General features: G+C 41.6%; 1 long non-coding RNA gene across 1 annotated transcript; it reads left to right on the forward strand.

Annotated features, from left to right (window-relative positions):
• The first annotated feature begins 5,880 nt into the window (after positions 1-5,880).
• LOC145437003 (uncharacterized) lies at positions 5,881-8,596 on the forward strand. The gene is made up of 2 exons (XR_013914530.1): positions 5,881-7,872; positions 8,349-8,596. It is a non-coding gene; the product is annotated as an uncharacterized LOC145437003 (long non-coding RNA).
• Positions 8,597-9,171: the final 575 nt, after the last annotated feature.

Raw genomic sequence — 9,171 nt, forward strand, 5'->3', positions numbered from 1 at the left:
ATATAGCAGACAGCAGGTCACGAAATAAAATCATGTAACGGAGTCAAACCCACGGTTCCGCCCACCCGAAGATGACTAATTATTATTTACGGTCTCTACAGTTTCAAAGACACCTCACTCAGTTCTACCGGTAAATCTGATTACGTGAGCAGAGATATCAAGAAAATGATAGCATATATACGCAATTCCCGAACTTATTGACCGTTTTTATCATGAATTATCGAAAATTTTTGGCTTCGCGCAGGTTCACTGAACAATACCACTATGGTCTCGTGGCAGAAGCGAACAACGTGACGGGGACTAAAGTTTTTTGGGTGGACTGACGAAGTGCTGTTTTGTTCCTGCCAACGGGTATACACCCGAAGATGTTTAATTTGAGACGTCCTCCTTTTCAAACACACCGGACTCAGCTCTACTTGTAAATGTGATATCTGAGCAGAGAGAGGATAAAATTTCATAGCAATATATATGCAATTCCCGATCATATTGACCGATTCAATCATGAATTATAGAATTTTTTCGCGCTTCGCGCGTATAGGCGAAATAAGCGAACTCACTAAACGGCCTCCAATGTATATGATAAGTATCAGTCAATAGCGTACAGCCTGAGGGGGGGTGGCTTATCATCGTTCGGTTTATCATCCTGTGGGGAGCCCAAGACCAACGCTTGGGGGGCTGGCGAAGTTCTGTTAAGACCCTGACTACACCATTGCTGTGAAACGTTTTTTTTGTGTGTAGTGCACACTCAATGTTTTTGTGACACACTTATGAACCCTTTTCAGCGTAGACCCACTAAAGGTAACCAGCTACGTGAGCTATTAAAAGGTTCATTAAACTCAACCTCATTAACACATTGGTTAATTTATCATTTAATATCCACGTGCAGACACACAAAAGGTCACCAGTCCCGCGAGTTGCTGATTACGGCTTGTTTCATAGACTGATGACTGAATAAAAGGTTCTATACCAGGGGCGGGCAACATACGGCCCGCGAAGGGATTTTGACCGGCACGCTGAATGTTTTTACTCTGGAAATGATATTTTATTCTGAAAGTATTGAAAAATGTTCCTATATCCGGCCCGCCGACCGGTGAAGTTGCCCGCCCCTGTTCTATACCAAAACCGAGAAAATCATCACTGAGAATGGACATTACCTAGAATGGACACCACCAAGAATGGACATGACCGAGAATGGGCATTGCCGTGAATCCAACTTGAACAGTTGGTTTGTGGTACAGAACTTGAAGATAGCTTTCAATACAACATCCATTGTAGTAAAATATTTATTCAACTCGAAGACTTTTCGGGTGCCTCTTTTCAAGAGTTAACGGCACACTAAAGGGATTTAAACAGAATGAAAAGCAAAACCAAAAAGGCGAAGTATGACGCAACAATCAGAAATTACATACCATGAAGTCCGCAATGTAACGATGGCAACAATAACAAACTTGAAGAGTACGATACTAGTAACATAGCATTTTGAAACCAAACAATAACAAACACGAATTAGAACGCACTAATGGGAAATTTGTAAGTTATACAGAAAATCTTTTTGCCTACATAAAATAGGCTTGGTCAATTGGATGATTGTTGATTCTAGGGCTTTCAAATGAAACAAGGATCTGCCTCGCGCAATGACTGTAAACATTTGGTCATTATAGTTTTGAGCACAAGAAGGGTTCTCACTTAAATGTTGGCCAATTGCCGAAGCGTATGCTTGGTAATCGTCGTAACAGTCGGTTTTGGCGGCTGATTTGCATTGTCGTGCGAACTCCGTACGGTCATTTGCGCAAGTTTTTGAGCGAATCAATTTGGGAATGTGTTGCGTTATCCGTTCAAACAATCTTTGTGATGTACGTCCCACATACCTACTATCACAGTGGAACTTAAATTCGTAGACGACGTTACTTGCATTTAAAGCAGGAAGTACATCCTTTCGGAAGTTTGGCAGAAGTGGTTTGGTTGTATACACCACATGCGCATTTACACTATAATAACAACGGTGCACGGCCGATTTGATCAATTTTTCAAACCGATTCGACACATTGCCTAGCCAAGGTAGATGTAAAAATGCCGGGCATTTTTCCGGTCCATAATTGGGAGGTTGATCCGAACGTTTTAACACTCTTGCGAAGGAGCATTTCAATATATGCTCAGGATAGCCATTTTTTGATAGGATAGAATGGATCTCATCCAATTCACGTGGCAATTTTTCTGGCGAACAGATACGCAAGGCCCGATAAACCAGAGATGATATTAGGTTGAGTTTTCGCCGCTTCGGGCAGAAAGAATCCCAACGGATATAATGGCCAGTGAACGTCGGTTTTCTATTAGTGCGGGGCGGATCGACAAATTCTTTGGTCCGACTCCGATCCTGTTCCACAATTCTCTGGTCCGACTCCACTCCGATTCCGAGGCCGGATACTTGAAATGAGCGATATCCGATCCAAAAAACTCCGATAATATTCATGTACGACTAGCTATTTCTAGTTGACTACAAATGCAGTAGATCAGTGCTTTTCAACCTTTTTGAGCTTCATTCGCACTTTTTTTGTAAAATAAATTTCATTCGCACAAACTAACCGAATATTGATATACAAAAAGAAGATAAAAATTCAACATTTATTTGTTCAGATGTGGAACAAATTGGCTACTATGTATCTTAAGCTATCAAGTGTCTCATGACAAATGCTACTATTTTAGCTCGTTTTGATTCCAGCTATTTCACTAAAACCCTTCTACTAGTTAACTAGTGCTTGGACGGTCACGTCTTAAAGCAGGGGTCACCTACACGCGGCCCGCGAGTCGCATGAGGCCCGCGATGTCATATTTTGCGGCCCGGGGATCTGTTTCCAGAAGAACGCCCAGTACTGAAATTCATTTCTGTTTAAAGATATTGTCGACGTTGTTCAAAATGTGTTATTCTCCCTTTAGAAACGCGAAACCCCCTCTTTAAACTTGAAACCCCATCCTTTTGAAATGGCCCTTCAGACCCTAATACTAGGTTGCAATTCAATAAGTCGTATTATCAGTGTTGCGCGCGGCCAAATAACAAAAGGCGTGATACCAATTAGCGAGATCCGTCATTGCTCATTGCACTGCAAATGTAACGTGACACGCGCGACACGATCTCCCGCTGAGATAATTGCGAAATCAGGTCATTTATTGCCTCACGCTCAGCAATCGTTGCTAGCCTGATTTATCGCGTCTCCAACAAGCCTAGCTCCACTGGCTTGAATAATCGCATCTGCAATTGGCCGAGTGTGCACGATATCATCGCTGGTCTACACAATCGCATCTGCATTGGCTTGGTGCGCACGATATCATCGCTGGCCTGCACAATCGCAAATGAAATAGGCCTAGTATAAGTTAAACAAGTTTTTACAATTGCGTCGCAGCAACTAAAGTTACACTGGTCTTGAATTTCGCATTATGTTTATTTGAAAAGCAATTAATATTTAAGATTTTCATTCGCACTCAACCGGGATTTTCATTCGCACCGTTCGCACCATCTTCGTCATTCGCACTGCAAATTTTTTCATTCGCACAAGTGCGAACCGTCACACAGGTTGAAAAGCACTGCAGTAGATCATAGGCAATGGGTTCAGGTTATATTGAAACAGACGTGGCACTCCCAGGCTGGTATCGAATATAGAAAGACAAGGTAGGCTACATAACAAAAACTCACAGGTTTGTATGGGATATGAAAACTACACTCACAGGCTGGTATCAAATTAAAAATGACAAGGTAGTCTACAGGGTAAGAAAAACTCACAGTTTTGTATGGGATATGAAAGTACACTCACAGGCTGGTATCGAATTAAAAATGACAAGGTAGTCTACAGGGTAAGAAAAGCTCACAGATTTGTATGGGATATGAAAGTACACTCACAGGCTGGTATCCAATTAAAAATGACAAGGTAGACTACATGGCAAGAAAAACTCACAGGTTGGTAACTAACATTGATTGAAACTAAGGAATCTCAAAGATTAAGCCCAACCCTTAAGTAAAACTGGAAGTTCGACTGTGATTTATTATTTACATGAACTGTTTAATATTACTATTGCCTCAAGGGTGGATGATGACAAGGCTGCCCGTTTCTTTGTAATAGTATGGCCACACACACTGAACAGTCGTTCACTTGCAGCACTAGATGCTGGTATGGAAAGAATACCTAATGCCGATCGGTGCAGGAAGGGGAATAGTTTTCTGATTGGCGGCGATAGCCAAAACTTCACTACATCAAAAAGGCCTGCATCTTCGTCATGAAATGATCCCAATGTTGCTTCATCAAAGCAGTATTTGATGTATCTTGAGATCTCATTTTCTTCGGGTTCGCAAGCAGGCTTGGCTACCACCCAGTCTTCAATGCCAACGTCCAGATCGCCATATTTTTGTTTTTTTTTGGTGGCTCAGGTATTGGTACTAGATTTTCCTGATCTGAGGAATTTGCTTCCTTATTGATGTTGATCAGGAACTGTTCGGCAAGCCTGTGTATCTTGGATCTTTCGCATTCAGTTAGTGGAACAAGAGCTTTATACTTGGGATTCAGGAAGAATCCCAACAGGTGAAAGTCTGTGACTACAAACTTCTTTCTCAGACAAAACAGCCCACGTCTCTTCATGTATTCCAAAATAGGAGGATCAGAAGAGTCTTCAAACAAAGATCGCTCAATTTTTCTGAAGCAGAGGTACACCAAATGAAGAGTCGGATACGAGCCTCCTTCAAGAATTTTAGAAGCTTCTTCAAATGGTCCAAGAAATTTAATGAGAATCATCACCAATGTCCAGTCAATTCTATTCAATCTTCCCATCTCGTTGGCATTTTTTAAAACTTGCATCACCTGTTCCATATTATCGTGAACTGACTGAAGCATATACAACATGGAGTTCCACCGTGTCTCGCAACTTTGTTTCAAGGCAGTTGGCAATTTATTATTGAGACCGGTACGTTTGAAATATGCAGTCAAAGACTTGCAACGAGATATTGTATCAGAAACTTTTTCTATCATCTCAGTATCAGACGAAACTATAGGGGAGTGACTATGCACGGACATCGAGGGCTGTAACGTGTGGTGCAGGACAGTCGACAACATGTGGCAAGCACATGTCAGTCTCTGATGTTCTGTCGGTGCAGATCTTATATTGCTTGCGTCATCCGTTACAAAATAACAGCAGTCTAGCGTAGAGCTAGATAGTCCAATCTCAGTGCAACATTCCTGGATTTTATTTAGCAGATTTACACCTGATTTTTGCTCCTCAAACTTTGTTGCAGATATTGCTACCGAGTGCAACTTTTCCTCGCGGATGTAATTGGCTGTCAGTGACATGTAATGTCTGCTTTTGATATCAGTCCACATATCCGTGGTGAGCCCAATCATCCCATATTCGCCAATAGCCGCTTTCACAATGACAGAAATTTTTCCTTCTCCAGTGCAGCACGGCTTAGAACTTCCCTTTTAACGGTATATCTAGATGGGATTATTTCTTCTGCATTCATTCGACCATACACCGACCCTATATCCGTAAATGTTTGAGCAAGCTCGACAAAACCGTCACCCCCCAAAGATCGGAATGGTCTCAAATCCTTTACAATGAATGATGTGGCTGCTTTGAGCAATTGTACCTTGGCCTTAGTCGGAAGCGGAGCAGATTTCTTTTTTGTCAGAAAGGATGACATTGAACGTTGGCCCGCTGATGGTATGACTTTCGATACACTACATCTGGTTTTCGTATGAGTGGCTAAATGTGTCGTGCCACTGTTCTTTCTGTCATGCTTGAATGTCAAACCACAATGCCGACAGAGAACAAATCCTGAATAGTCACCGCCCTCCTCACTGGTGCCAGGGCCAGTTAGCAAGGCAAAACTCTTCCACACCTCACTTTTATTTCCCATCACATCAACCGCGTTTAGTTTCCCTTCTTCATACAGAGCTTTTGCTATTTTCGATGATCTTATAATAGTAGGATTACTAGCCATCTCACTGCAGACTGCACGATAAGGAGACCCCGCATCGACCACATACAATGGAAACAAAGGATGTTGGAGGTAATAAATGCTTAGTCATATAATAAATGCTGCGATTGAATGAGCTATCATACATTTGGGTCATGGCTCAGTGATTTTACAAATATGGCTCGGTTATTTTCTCACTGTGGTCGGAAGTTACTATAGTCATGCTGTGGCCGGATCAAAAATATTCTGATCCGGCTCCGATCCGGCTCCGGCCGTATCAGAAAAAATACTGATCCGGCTCCGATCCGGCCCAACCAAAATTGAAAAAATCCGGCCGGATATCCGATCCGGCTCCGGTCCATGCCCCGCACTATTTTCTATACACTGACGTCAAAAACATATTTCCAGATCTCTCAACCAACACGTCTAAAAATGGAAGTGCTGAATCAGTTTCTTTCTCCACAGTAAATTGTAGAGCTGGGTGGAGACAATTCAATTTTTTTTTAAACGTATTACACTCTCGCTCATTATTGAAAGCAACAAAGGTGTCATCGACATATCTATAATAAAGGAGAGGTTTTGGGACGCTTTCAAACATTTTCTTTTCATGGTACCCCACAAATATATCTGCCAGACTAGGGCCCAAAGGTGATCCCATGGCAATGCCATCACGTCGTTAAAGCTGAATTAAACACAGCTTGTAGCAGTTCGCAACAATTCCAGAAATATTTCACGTGGTACTATAGGAGGTTCAAGGGAGCTACTATAAAGCGCATCTGCACAAATTTCGAAAGTTTCCGACAGTGGCACATTGGTAAAAAGACTTTTCACATCGAAAGAGCTAAGAAATACATTGGAAGAATTTAATTCAGCGCACTTCAATTTATCCACAAATGTGAAAGAGTCACGAAGACAATGGGGTGTATACACTGTAAAAAATCTGGTAGATTTACTGGGAAATCTCTGTAAATTTTACCACGAATTACCGGTCGCAGCCAATTACTGTGCGTAGCTTGTCATTTTACATTTTGACATGTAATATTACCTTAATATAGCTGTAAAGTAAGTTACCAGAATTTCTTCGCAAAATTACTGACAGTTACTCGTTACTGCAGTTTACCGGGCTATTGGCAAAATTGATTAGCATCAAAATCGCTGCAGCCAATGTATACGTAGAACTGAATGTTACTGATATATCATTCTAGAGGTGATTTGACCTGATTGAACCTCGTTTGCGAGACTGGGGTCTGTCATACCGAAATTGTTGGCCCTAGTATCAATTTAAGCTTAGTAGGGTACAAGAAATAACTGACAATCGTAGCTAATGTGGTATACCGTAGCCATATTATATTATAAGGCAACGGCTTTACAGCCAGTCTCGCTGGTTACATGCGTTGTCACGGATAAGGCTGATAAGTTAGAAAATTAGTTCAGGATGTATAATATTGCTCGGGGAAACTAGAAATATCAGCACTGCATGCTCAGCTGACCATTTGTTAATGGCGGACAAGGCGACCTTGACTGCTTTTTCTGAGATTCGTAGTAAACAACCAACGCACAACTGTGACATCACAAGCAGCGTCTGGTTAGGTAAGTACAGTAAGTAGTGGACAACACATGGAATATATATCAATTTATACGAAATTAGATGAAAAAAGGGACTATATGCAATGCTAAATGTTTCTGTATGGAAAAAACGACCCAGATCAAACATTATAACGTGGCCAGTAAATATTATTGGTGTCATGTGTCAGCGGATGAATACCATTTATTTCGAAATCGTTCGAGTGTCGTCTGGCCAGTGGCCATTAGTGAGATTTGAGCAAAGGGTGAAGCGAAGCTTGTTGTGCTTGAAGAAAGTGGACACGATCGTTGAAGATTCCTAGGAATGCTGAATGGAATACGCATCTTAAAAGGTAATACAGTACTACATAGTATTTGTTACCGTGAATATCTGACTCTGCACGCCAGCACTCGATGACATAGATTTCATGATTGATATATTTCATTCGCCGCATTCTCTGTTCTATTTTGGGATATTTGTCGACTTATATAGTGACCACATACTCCGCTGCGGAGGAGTTGAAACTGTTGGCTTGGTAATGTCATTTTCGGGCCATAGCATAGATATGTTTTCATCCACTGCTGGATTTGTTTGCCACACAAGCCACCTTAAATTAGGAACCTTTTGCTTCAATACAGAGATAAAGTCATGAATCTCTTCTATGTCATGTAAAAGGCGGAGCCGTCATCACACAATGTGCCAGTACCGGTACTTCAAAACATGTTATATTTTTGTTAGCCCATTTGTCTTAGTCTTTATAATGTCATGTCCACTGTCCAGGTTAGGAACTTTGCTTTATATAGCGACTTACGCATGAATTCTTTTTAGTGGAACTGCAAGATACTACTTACACAGAAGGAATGAGAACGAGAAAAAGAAACAATTGGAAGTTTGGCCGGTGGTGGAATTAATTCACGTTTTCTTGAGACCACCCGTGTTACTGCATGTCTCCTAAAGAAGAATTAGACCTCCAGCAGCAATATTTTTCCATCGATAACCACTTCATCGTGATATCATGAATGAATATACAGTTTGTTCCAATGTCGTTTTGGGGATGTGAAGAAAATGTTGCGATATTTTTGCATCGGGTTGCTTTGCGATAGGTATGGATGTACGTGAATTTACAAGCTGGTATGTAATCCTGATTTACAGAGACAGCATATAGGTAGGTAGGCGGTAAAATGACAGTCTCGATCGCAAATGTACAGGAGAACATGTAGATTAGATATACCGGAGGTGACTGTAACATTACAGTCTGGCGTGTAAAGTGAGATTACCGGACGAGTGTAAGTTGAATTTACATTGACTAACGCTAATGTCCGATTACCACGAAATGTCTGGCTACCGTGCTTCCAAACATTTCGCGGTAAATCGAGGTTTTTATTTTTTACAGTGTACAAGGATCGAACTGGCTCAATGACGGTGTTAAGCCACTTGGCCAAATTATGCTGCGCCGATCCACACATAGACAGTATGGGACGCAAGGGCACGTCATGTTTATGTGTTTTAGGTAAACCATACATACGCGGCCGCTGCGAACCCGAAGGACGTAAAGACTCGTACAGATTGACAGGAAGGAGTCCATCCTTTTTCAATTTGAGAAGGCGACGTTGCAGCTTCATTTCGAGCTTTCGTGTGTTGTCGTTAGTAT

The sequence above is a fragment of the Botryllus schlosseri genome, chromosome 4, assembly GCF_051294905.1.
Source record: "Botryllus schlosseri isolate E-star chromosome 4, Bs_hap1, whole genome shotgun sequence".
In the NCBI taxonomy this organism is placed as follows: Eukaryota; Metazoa; Chordata; class Ascidiacea; order Stolidobranchia; family Styelidae; genus Botryllus; species Botryllus schlosseri.